General features: G+C 31.3%; 1 long non-coding RNA gene across 1 annotated transcript; it reads left to right on the top strand.

Moving 5' to 3' along the window:
• The first annotated feature begins 5,839 nt into the window (after positions 1–5,839).
• On the top strand, positions 5,840–6,575 carry LOC113333765. Its single transcript, XR_003352335.1, has 2 exons — positions 5,840–6,179; positions 6,325–6,575. It is a non-coding gene; the product is annotated as an uncharacterized LOC113333765 (long non-coding RNA).
• Positions 6,576–9,573: the final 2,998 nt, after the last annotated feature.

The following is a 9,573-nucleotide window of genomic DNA, read 5'->3' as shown; positions in this document are numbered from 1 at the left end:
ATTTTACAAATATCCAAACATAAAACAGACCCTTGTTTTTCGAAACCACTTTTGCCCAATACCATATTACTGCAACATGAATATTCTACAATCATGGTTTTTTTGTGCCATGGTTCATTGTCAAGGTTGGTGTTCAACGAAGTTACCATGATGAGGTATTCCTGAAACACACTTCATGATGGATTCAACGGCAACCCTCACTACTGGCAGCCTTTAGCAAATTAGCACTGTAAATAAGAACGTCGCGATCAATTGGTGGACCTTAACTGGAGATCATATATCTTGTCGGGGGTTACCACATATGATGTTGGTGTTCCGACAAATCTTCAATGTTAATGAACAAAAATATTGAAGTACCGGAAGATGCTTCAACTTCCAACCACAAAAGGTATTTGCATAAACAAAGTTGTTATTGTCTGTCAGATTCTGATTGGCATATATGGTGATGATCGGAGGAAAGGTAACAATTATATAGTGAAATGACCGCCCATGGTGGAGTGGTACTTAAAAGTACATACAAACTAAGCCAAAAAAAATAAATGTACATTAGAATTGATTCAGGATTCCCTATTTGATTAATATTACATGAAACAAAAAGAAGGAAAAAAAATGTATATTGAAGAACTCCGCAAACACTATAATTTATAATAATAGTGAGCAATCTAGGGAATGGTTGATAAAGATACATTAATATGTTTAGTATGGGTTCATGGAAATGATTGATAAAGGTCATTGATATGTATATCTTAGTTTTTGGTTTTCATAACAGAAATCCATCTAGTGTAGAGCTTCAAAATTGCAAACGACATGGATCATGTAATTAAATATCAAGTAAGTGTTAGTTAATAGTATTAATCCATATATATTAAGTGACAATGCAATTTTTCTAGTTACATATGCACCTTTCACTTGCTTAGCGCGCGGAAACAAAATTTTATGATAAGACCTAAACTGCTGCATAGCAAAACAAAATAAGAGTAAATATGAAGGCCATCAGATTACATAAATTAAAATTAGAAAATTTTGTTTGATGAATTAATTAGCATGCAGTAATTGAATTACTAGCAAGATCATATATGGACCTCATTTTGAATTTTTAATACACCAATTATGCGGATGGTTAAACTTATTTTGGAAGGTAAAAATTATTTTGTCTGGAATACCAACAAATTAATGAAAGTGCAAGGAGTGAACTCTCTTGTTATCTACAGATTTTCATCAATTTTAATATGCCCTACTGGCCTTCCCAGGGAAATGAGTTTGTTTACACAATAAAAACCACTAAAGTCAATAACAAAAGCCAAAATGAAAAAAAAAAATTGTAAACGAATAATATACATAAAATGACAATACCTATAAAAATGATATAAATAAAACTTTAACAATCCACATGAAGTATAACACTTCCCTTTCACCTGAAACATGTATCTAGACCCGAGTTTTTTTCCTTCTTCGGAGCCTAACAAAATGAATTGATGAGAAAGATTACATCTTGTTCGACAACATATATACAAAGTCGCACGTCCAAGTGCGTATATCTTCATGGTTAAGTAAGCTACCGAAATAAAAAGAAATCAATCCAAAATGTATACAAAATTTTATGATTTTAATTTACAAACAGTATGGCCATAAGAATTTAGATACAGCGCAACTATAATTCTCGATTTAGACTTCCTTAATTATAGAGTATATGAACACAAATACCATTTTTATAATCCGCAATTTCCAACTTCACTTTGCATTACACATAACTCTAAATTATAATTATCAATGTTGGGCTTTTATCTTTTACGTGATGTTATATTACAATGCTTAAGCATCATTAGTACGAAGCTTGTATTTCACGAACAAATCACTCAAATAATACCTCCACATGAAGCTTAAAGGACAGAGTAGTACCTACATTACCTAAACATGATGATGTTGAGAAACCCTCACCTACAAAATCCCAAAAGAAGTTTAGTCAGTATGGAGGAGTAATTAGAAGAAACATAAATAAGTTGTCGCTAAGAACCTAATTTGAGGAGTAATGAAACCAAAAAGAAATAACATAATTGAGAAACAGTTTCCTGCAAAATAGAACAAAGAAGTGTTTCGTATCATCTTTTTTTGGGTATATATATATTCTTAGGATTTTCTACATATCATCACTCATGAAATCGAATTGTCGCAACCATCATCAATGCAAATTGAATACAACAAAAATAGATTAAAAAACAGAACCATATGCACGTAGGAAAGCCGATTTACGTAATCAAATTCATAAAATTAATTAGTAATTGACAAACAACAAAATATATTAAAAGAGAAAATAAGAAACCATCATATGAGCAAGGTAAGTAATAAAATTGAACAAACATTTAGCAAATAGGTGAAGCAACAATCGTTTTATGCATCAATAAGCCCTGCAAAAAAACAAATTTTTTTTTTATGGCGTTTAGTTTTGCAACAATATTTACGCATCATCAATAAGATCCGCAAAACACAAAAAGTTATGATATCGCAACGAAATTTGGAATAATGAGGGTACACCGTAAAACAACTAAAATATCAAATAAAAACACTAAATTCCAATAAAAAGAAAAAGAAAAAAAAATAGTTCTAGAAGAGAGAAGCAACCTGCATGGAAACAAAAAAGTTTGGTGTTGCACGAATGATTTATATGGTTACCTGCAAAACAAACAACGGGCGCATATAAGAAAACATAAATTAACTAGAAATCAAAGTTGAGTTGAAGAGAAAAGCAATGTCCAAAAAATGTTTTTACCTTTTGTTTGAAAGCCTTATATAGGGATTCTGAATCTATTAGTAGAATGATTTTTATTTTGGATATAATATTTAAAAATATCTCGACTTTCTAAAAAAACTAACAAATAAAATCGGTTTGATCATTAAACCGTTATTAAAAAGATTCTTTTGTTTATTTGTTTTGGTAATATATTTTATTTTTGCAAAAAAAAATACTTCAAAAATATAATATATGAGTTTTTTACCTCATAAATATGTTTACTCGGTTTTTTTGGATTTTTATCATAATAATCTGAAATTGATATAATATTTTTAATTTTTTTACCTTATAATCGGTCCATAAAATATAAATCTGAATATTACCCCATAAACATGCTTGATTTTTTAGTTTTTATCATAAATGCACGAAATTAATATACAAATTCTTTTTATATTTTTATCATTGATAATATAGTTATTTTTAGAATTCTTTTACCTTACAAACAATCCAAAAAATAAAGATAATTTTTTTTATCTTATATATATGTTTACTCATTTTTTGGACTTTTATCATAAATGTTCGAAATTAACATAGTAATAGTTTTTTGTATTTTTGATCTTTATCATAAATATGCGAAATTAATATAGTAATTTTTTTAGAAAAATTCGACAGTCATGATTTTAAAAAAATCATGTAAACTCGGTGTAATTAAAGCAATAATTTTAGTTGAATTGTTTTTTTTTATTTTAATCATAAATGCCCGAAATTATTATAGTAGTTTTCTTTGTTATTTATAAAAAAAATCCTTAAAAAAAGATTCTAAAAATATAAATTTTATTATTTTATTCCATAAATACATTGAATTGATTTCTTTTTTTATTTTAGTCATAAATGTACGAAATTAATATATATTTTTTTCTGGATTTTTTATAATAAATACATGAAATTATAAAAGATTCAAAACATATAAACCTTATTATTTTATTTCATAAATATGTTGAATTGATTTTTATTTTATTTTAGTCATAAATGTACGAAATTAATATGATACTTTCTTTTATTTTATGGATTATTTCATAATAAATACATGAAATTATAAAATATTCAAAAAATATAAATCTTATTATTTTATTCCATAAATATATTGACTTGATTTTGTTTTTATTTTAATCATAAATGTCTGAAATTAATGTAGTAATTTTCTTTATTTTCTGGATATTCACAATAAATACACGAAATTAATATAACAATTTTTCTAAATAATGAGGGCTCTCCCTCGTGTGTGTCCCAACAATCCACCCAATCTACACCGCACATTGTCAGATCAACGCACCATATCTAACGAAATTTCATCCGACAAATACGAATGGTTTCTCAATTAGCCAATGAGACCGCGAGGTTACGCTCACCAACCAATAGGAGAGAGGGTAAGCTCCACCAGTGTTACTTTTATTATGGAGTGAGGGATGGTATTGAGTTTTTAGGTTGTTGATACTAGATTTGTGCCCGTGCTACGCACCGGGAATTTTTTTTTAACTTGGTTTGGGCGGGGCTTTGCCCCGCCCCGTGGCGATGTACTATTGGTTTGGTGTGCGTAGGGCTTTGTCCATCCCTGTGGCGATGTATTTTTGATTTGGTGTGCGCGGGGCTTCCCCCCGCCCCGTGGCAATGCATGATTTGGTGTGCGCGGGGCTTCGTTCTGACCCGTGGAGATGTATTTTTGATTAAGTATGGCGGGGCAAATACATTAAATAGGTTGAAAATATGTGCATATTTTTATTTTTTTCCTTTTACATTAAATAAATAAAATATGTGCATATTTTACTTATTTTTGATTTGGTGTGGCGGAGCAAATACATGTGGAAATTTTATTTATTTTTTCCTTTTATTTTCGCAGAAAATGTGAGGATTTTTTCCTTCATATATATATTTGGAAAAAAATTGTCCTAATATAACAACTACTCGATTTCCAAATTGAATTTGGACTAGAGCTGGCAAACAAGCCAAAACCCGCGAGTTAACCCGTGTCCGGCCCGTGAAAACCCGAACCCGGCTCGGCTGGTTCCAAAACAAGCCGGGTTCGGGTTGGAGAAATGTCGGCTTGTGAGTAAACGGGTTAACCCGTCCCGGCCCGTGAACCCGCGGGTACAACCCGTAAACCCGTCTAAATTGCTTATAATAAGTTATATTTAATCATAACCGTCGGATTATCTATGGCTAATCATATCCTTACGTTTAAGGTATAAAAAGGAAAGGCTAAACCTAAAACATCATTCTCTTTTTTTCTTCTGCCTCTTCTGCTCGTTCTCTTCTTCTGTGTTCTTCGGCTGGTGGAGAATTAGAAATGATAGTGAGAGATTGAGACCGAGAGTTGAGGGGAAAGGTTTCGTTGGTGTTAATAATAGTGTTACTGATGTTAATTAAGTAAAAAGAAGATGATGAAGAAGTTGTGAATTAAAAAGGAAAAAAGTTGGGTTTTCTCTGTGGTTAAGATTGAGTTTGAAATTGAGGAAATATAGATCGAAGTATGGTTGTTGGTAGTGTTGTTGAGTCGAGAAATTGATTCCAACTCAAAAGGGGGAAGTAATTTAGAGAAGATAAATTAGGGTTATGTGAGTTGAGGATTGATTATCAAATTCCAGATGGGATTTAAGATCGTGAGATGTAGAAGAAAATAATTATTCTTATTTGAAGATTGATTTACAGAAAAAAAGAAGAAGATAATTATTGTAAACTCAGTATGAATTTAGAGTTAGGGTTTTATTATAAGAATCATTATGAATCTTTTCTTTGATTGCATGTTGTTCAACTGTGGTTGTTTTATCTAGTAGATTTATTAATAGTTTCTTATGCATTGAGATTGAGTTGAAATTCTTTACATACTTCTGCAGGCCAAAGAAGGTGATGGATCCGCAACACTTTCAATGGTCAGTAGATCATCCTTCCCGTTTGCATTCCTTTTTTATTTATTTTTTTCCGCCTTAATTATGACCTACGACAAATTGCAAAAATATGAGTTACTGGTGTGATCGAATTACTAGTAGTATTGTTGAATGAGGTATGCCTTTGTTTGTTGATAATTCTAATTGAAGTATATATGGTCCTGTGGATGTAATTGCAGTTGTTGATGATAATTCTAATTGAAGTATATATTCTAATTGAAATTGATTTTCATCTCTGTTTTTATTTCTTTAAAGAGTGGAAGATGATTTGGTTAAATGGGATTGTTCTTGTTTGGAAAAAGGAGAGAAATAGAGAGCTATTGATGGCAGTAAGAGTTGGTGACTAAAATGGCAAGGTTCGTGCTTGGAGGGTGGTTGAAAAATTGTCTCAACAAAATCCCTTGTGATTTGAAGGAGCTAATGCACAGATTCTTCTGCAACATTTTTGTAGTATGTTTTAACTGGCAGTACTCAGTTCTAGCCATCACGGGGGTTGAACATCTAAAATGGTATTGCACTCTGAATTTTATTATCTAGTTTTGTGACTAAATGGTGTCATTTCTTGTAAAGTTATCTACTAATTCTAAAAGGGGTTGGTGACTGATTCTTTTATGTTTCCCGACTAACTATTTTTTTTTTTATTTTGTATATAAGTTGGCTCAACTGAGGGAAGAGTTGGTGTCCATCATTTGGATTTGGATGATTCTCAGCAAGAGAAAAACTTCACCTTCAAATGTATAGAATTCTTGCTGCGATTGAAGCAACGATGGGTTGAGCTGAAAATGGACTGATTAGATGTATGTTAGGTGTTATAGGGAAGGATTTGGAAGGATTTGTGTTTGCTTATTGTAATACTTGTGTTTGATCTTTGTAATTTGTCCTAAATTAACTTAATTAAAATTTGATTTGATTTTTAATCTAACAAGCCGGGTAACCCGTGAACCCGCAAGCTTTACCCGTTACGGGCACGGGTTGAAGAAATGACTACCCGTGAAGAATATCAACCCGCGGGTTTTGGCCCGTATTAACCCGAACCCGTGTAACCCGTAACAAGCCAGCCCCGGCCCGCCCGTTTGCCAGCTCTAATTTGGACTTCCATAAAATTCAAAACATGGTAAGTTAGGTTTTCCTTTTAAGTTCGTAATTTTTAAATCAATCATATGTTGTCAAGTGTCCTCACCTAAATATTGTCACTCTATTAATTCCAAATTGAGTTTGGTTTTCTTTTTTTAATCGTTTTCCTATTCTTTTTAAACCAATCATACCTTGCCAAGTGTCCTCACCAAAACGCTTGTTTCACAAAACTCAAAAAAGATCTATTTCGACCAATAGAAAGTGAGAGTTTCCTCACCGTTCAACGTGTGAGCTTTATTTGTCTAGGCCGTTAAGTCTTTAGATGATTTTCTCCTTCTTTATATGCACTAGTAAATCTGGTGTAATATTGATCAATTATAATTTTGATTGATGCAATTAAAAATTAATGAATTGATGTAAACAGTAATGGCCGGTGGTGGAGCTCGGAGACAGCAACTTGGTTTGTTTGTTGTAGGGTGATTTTGTTATTCGGTGTAAATAAAAAGTCAATAGATGATATTTAGGACATATGAAATTTTATATAGGTGGTACTTAGGATAATTAAGGATGGAAATCAAGAAGGATTGGAAAATGGAAACGTGGGGTGGGAATTAACAAGGATGGGAAATAGGATAATCAACGTCGTCATCCTCTGGTACATCTCTGAAATTTTGTCCTTCAAAATCAAGTAGCTTTCATACAATTTAAAATCATTTTTTTATAAAGTAGTACATTTGCCCCAGTTCTGACAAGAACCCAAGTTTTACAATCATACATGGGTCTAGAACACTCAAAAAGTTATTTAAAAATTTTAAAAAAAAATTGAAATGAAAATTGTAGAAGTTGACAATTCCAGTTGCAAGCAGTTAGGCCACACTCAATCGCGTTCAATTGACCTCAACCTCAGTGGATAAAAAATTGTTGAATGTATGGCTTCTTGACCACCGCCAGCAGCTGCTTTAGCTTTGGAGAGCTTGAGCACCTGTACAACTTCATTCACTGCAGCTGCCAATGACTGGAGATTCCAATAGCAGTAACAATTCCAAGTTGCCCATCTCTAATAGCAGTCCCGTTATTTTTGTTGTGAACTCATGCTGTAAACCTAAATCAACCCTAATTTTGAAAAAAACTCCGACCATAAATTTCAAATTTGTAAAATTCTAACACAGACCTTTTTAGTCCGCCAACTGACTGATTTTGATCGAAAATTGTTCTTCTCTAGAAAAGAATTAAGATTAGCACGAAAGAAGGTATTCGTGTTCCACATGAGTCTTGATTAGATCTGTTGAGATATATGTTTTAAAAACATTAATTAATTTCCGAATAGTTGTCTCTCATTTAAATGGTTTTAATGTGATTTTTATTCTTTCTTTTAAAGAATAAATTTATTTCATTTGTAATGTCAAAAACCGTTTTTTGTTGAATAGGTTAATGGTGCTAATTAAGAACTTAATAATGCATGTCATTTAATCTTATTTAATTTTTTGGTTATTGAAAATCAGTTTTTGATAAAAAAGAATTTGGAGAGTTGTAAAAAGTCTTTTTTCTTATGTGAGAGTTTTCTATCATGTGTTCTTGAGTTTATTAGAAAATGAATTTGTGTGAGAAAGAAAAACAAGTGTGTGATCATCCTTGATTTTTCTAAAAGTGTTTCTGAGCAAGAATGAAGTGTAGAAGTTTCACATCCTCTCATCGTGCAAGAGTGATTGTGTAAGAGATTGAATTCGGTTGTTTTATCCTGGGGACGACGCGACATTGAAGAACTGGTTGCACAATCTTGGGAAGAGCCGCGAAACGTCTTAAAGAAAGCGACCTAGTCCGCGACTCAGCCATACTAGTTATTTCGTGTTTGATTTTTATTTTTTGCGCAGGCATAATTCAGCAATTGTTCCAACAATTTTAAGACGTTCTATTCTGCCACGGAAATCAAAATGAAAACAATTGCTGAAACGCGATAAGTATCTTTGTTTTATTTCGTTTTATAAAATTATAACTGGAATTTTTTTTATTTAACGATTAAACATGATGCTTGAGATTTTAGGTAATCGGGTACCTAAAGTTAACTTTATGTCTAATCTTGATGGACTAGGAATATAATATGGATAATATTTTTTATATCATGAATATCTAACGTAGAAAAATAATATTGATGTGAAACGAATATTTATAACATGTTGTAGAGTTTTATTTTTATCTCCTACACAAAAGTGAATTAGGTCTTGAAATTATAACCGGGTGTATTAGATATCATGAGGATTATCCACGTAAAATTTCAGAATTTTTGGAATCTGAAAAGTATTTTTTAAAGTATTTTAGAAAACTGAACAACGTATCTGAAAAAATTCTGACGGGCAATAATTTAATCCTGATTGAATATGTTTTTTCAAATGTTTTTGTGGATAATTTGAATTTATATAACATGAAACATTTTTGAAAATTTCCGTTTGAAGTTTTAGTTTGAGAGATGTGGTGATAACAAAATCGTTATGTATGTATGTCTAAATATTTGAAGTGATACTTGAATTTAGAGAATACAGGTGTAACAAATTACATAAAAAATCATGTTTTGATTGTATACTTCATACTCTTGTTTTGGTAATGAAAAAGAATATCATTGATAGCAATCAAACTAATGCACCACATATGTTTGATAATATACTTAATAGAAAGTTATAAGTATATGTATGATGTTATACGACTATATAACTTTGAATCTTTGTTTGACAATTAAGAGAAACTTGGAGTACTATATTATTTGATTTTCGAGTAATTACGTAAGTGCATACCTTACTTATTTTTTGGTTTTAAATGCTCACATGTACATGATTG

Source organism: Papaver somniferum, chromosome 1, assembly GCF_003573695.1.
Source record: "Papaver somniferum cultivar HN1 chromosome 1, ASM357369v1, whole genome shotgun sequence".
NCBI lineage: Eukaryota > Viridiplantae > Streptophyta > Magnoliopsida > Ranunculales > Papaveraceae > Papaver > Papaver somniferum.
This window is presented reverse-complemented; position numbering and strand designations above follow the sequence as displayed.